This window comes from Tachyglossus aculeatus, unplaced genomic scaffold, assembly GCF_015852505.1.
Source record: "Tachyglossus aculeatus isolate mTacAcu1 unplaced genomic scaffold, mTacAcu1.pri scaffold_100_arrow_ctg1, whole genome shotgun sequence".
Lineage (NCBI taxonomy): Eukaryota > Metazoa > Chordata > Mammalia > Monotremata > Tachyglossidae > Tachyglossus > Tachyglossus aculeatus.
The window spans coordinates 1,693,336-1,696,637 of record NW_024044841.1 but is presented as its reverse complement, the minus strand read 5'-3'; the positions used below and the strand labels follow the sequence as shown (position 1 = coordinate 1,696,637).

At 42.0% G+C, this 3,302-nt stretch overlaps 1 pseudogene; it reads right to left on the bottom strand.

The window, feature by feature from the left end:
* Positions 1-359: 359 nt before the first annotated feature.
* On the bottom strand, positions 360-1,263 carry LOC119922175 (annotated as a pseudogene).
* Positions 1,264-3,302: the final 2,039 nt, after the last annotated feature.

Here is a 3,302-nt window from a genome sequence, read left to right as displayed (position 1 = left end):
AATGATGTGTATATATTTATACTTCTATTATTAATTATGCTATTGATGCCTGTTTACTGGTTTAGATGTCTGTCTCACCCTTCCAGACTGTGAGCCCGTTGTGGGTAGGGATTTTCTCTATTGTTGCTGAACTGCACTTCCCAAGTGATTAAGTACAGTACTCTGCAAACAGTAAGCGCTCAATAAAAACAATTGAATGAATGATTTTGTTGATCTTTTTGTCCTCCATATGAATAAATGTATTTTCACTCTGGGTTCTTCACAACCCTATTTGTTTGTATCAACACCAGCGCCAAGTACAGAGCCTTGCACATAGTAAGCACTTGACAAATACCATTATTATTATCATTATTATTATATCAATTTAAAATGGCTTTCCTCCTCCAGAGCTTCTTCATAGCATTTTTTACCTCTGCATTTCTCAGAGGGTAGATTAAGGGATTCAGCATGGGGGTGATAATAGTAAAGAATACAGCCATTGATATGTGTGTTAGGAAGGTGTACACAGGCCTCATGTACATTAAAATGCAGGGAACCACAGTCAGGTGGGAGTTGCAGGTAGAGAGGGCTTTGTGCTTCTTTTCCAAACCAAGGGATTTCAGGGAGCACAGGATAACTGCATAGAAGAGAAGTAGCAAGAGAAAGATGATCATACAGATGGCCCCACCATTACCAGCCACTGACAGGCCAATGAAGCAGGTATAGGTGCAGTCGAGTTCCAACAGAGGGTACATATCACCGATAAAGTGGTCAATGACATTGGAGCTGCAGAAATAGAAGTTGTGCCATTGAGTGCAGAAAGCCTCCCACCCAGGCCAATTCCATCATCAGTCCACAAGCCTGCCAATTCATGTTGGTCATATAATACAGAGGTTTACAAATGGCCACTTAGTAGTCATAGGCCATGACCACCCGAACAAAGATCTCAGCACCTCCAAATAAGTATTCCACAAAGAGCTGGGTCATACAGCCTTTGAAGAAGATGGTTTTGTTCTCATAGAGTAAATCCATGATTATCTTGGGAGCCGTGGTAGTAGAGTAAAAAGCATCCATCAAGGACAAGTAGGCAAGAAAGAAGTACATGGTGGAGCGTAGATTCTGGCTAGCGATTACTGTTACCACAATGAGCAGGTTCCCCACTATAGTCACTATAGTCACCATGCAGATGATGAAAATAAATAACACAAACAACATTTTCTGCACCTCAGGATTCTGGGAAAGCCCCAGCAGAATGACTTCAGTCACGTTGTTTTTGTATTCCATCTCTTCCTGTGGAGGAGGTCAGCTCCGAAGTGAGAGCCTGTTTACTGCAAATATAATGAAAATTGCAAATGAGGAAGTCTTAGATACACGCAGAGCCACTCTTTGTAGGACTTCAAAGATTCCATTTCTATTATCTCGTTTCTTCCCTGCAAACTCTGTGTGAATTAATTGAAACTCTATTTAGCTTCTTCATTTTTACAAAGGGGAAAATGAGGTTTAGTGAGGTACAATAGCAACTCAGTGGCTGAATTGGAATTAAACGACAAATAAAAAAACAGATTAAAGCCAGGATCTGATGCAGTGCCCTTGCTACATCATTGAATTCACATTCAGATAGACAGCGAAGTCAAAACAATAAGCTTTCCTGTCTCTAAGAGCAAGAAAATTTCCCAAAGGTAATGCATGAAATGTTGACATGCAAAACAGATTATCTACAATGCTATTTGACTGTCTGCACCTTGTGGACAGGGAACCTGTCTACCAATTTTGTTATATTGTAGTCTCCCAAATGCTTAATACAGTGACAGGATACAGAAAGCACTCAATAAATACGATTGATTGATTGAATTATAAATATGGAAAATGAAATACTTGTACCTGAGGTAAAAATATTCCTTGTTGAGTTGCTCTAGTATTGTCATTAAACAATTCCTGAATGCGGATATTGTCCAAATGTTTTAGGATATGCAGTCCTTGTCAAACGTAATATTTAAACATTTAACATATTTTTTTTTCATTTCTTCATTTTGAAAGTGAATAAAAATAATGATAAGAAAGTAATGATAGCGTTGGGTGTAATGCCCTGTTTTGGGCTTTATGTTTTTTTATGGAATTAGATAAAGCACTTACTATGTGTTAGGCTGTATACTAAGTGCTGAGATAGATACAAGATAATTGGATTGGTCACAGTCCCTGTCTCACACAGGACTCACCATCTTAATTCCTATTTTACAGATGAGATGACTGATGCACAAATTTAAGTGACTTGTCAAAAGTCACAAAGAAGGTAAATTGTGATTAGAACCCAGGCCGTCTGGCTCCAGGCCCATGCTGTGTCCACTAGGACATACAGCCTTCTTGTTCAAAAGCCTAGGAAGTATATAACAAGCAGGTGACATATACCTTCCACCCTATCTCCACCCTCATCAACTCTGACCATTACCTTCTCACCTGCCTCCTCTCTCAAACTCCTTCCCCCTGTAAATCTATATTACTCCTCCACACAGAGCTCCTCTCTCTAGACCCCATCCAGCTCTCTCCGTGCATCACACCCCACCTCGCCTCCCTATCCTCTCTACCCACTCTTGATGACCATATTACTGCCCTAAACTCCATCCTCTGTACTCAACTCAACTCTCTCACTCCTCTTTCCCTTAGTTGCTCTCACACCACTAACCTACAGCCTTGGATGACTGCCACTGTCCGCCTCCTTCACTCTTATGCTCGAGCTGCTGAACGCTGCTGGCCAAAGTCTAAACACTAAGCCCTTGTTCAGTTTAAGTTTATCCTTTCCTGCCTTAACTCTGCCCTCTCCTCTGCCAGGGAAAACTATTTTTCTTCCCTTACTGATACCCATGCCCATTAACCCTTTCAGATATTCTGGACATTCATCTCCCTTCTCAGGCCCCCTGTTCCTCCCCCTCTTCCACCCCTCACCCACAACGCTCTGGCCACCTACTTCATTAGGAAAATTATCACCAACATATCTGAGCTTCCCATAATCACCCATCCCCCTTTTCCAAACCCTTCCCTCAACCCTCTCCTATACTTTCCCATCCTTCCCAGCAGTATCTTCAAATGAGATCTCCTCCCTCCTCTCTAGTGCTACTCCATTCACCTGTGCTTCGGACCCCATTCCCTCTCATCTTATGAAAACTCTCACCCCTTCCCTCCTTCCCTCCTTAACTTCCATCTTCAACCGCTCACTTTCCACTGGTTCCTTTCCCTCTGCCTTCAAACATGCCCACGTCTCTCCCATCCTAAAAATGACCTCTCTTGACGCCACTGCCCCTTCCAGTTATCGCCATATTTCCCTCCTA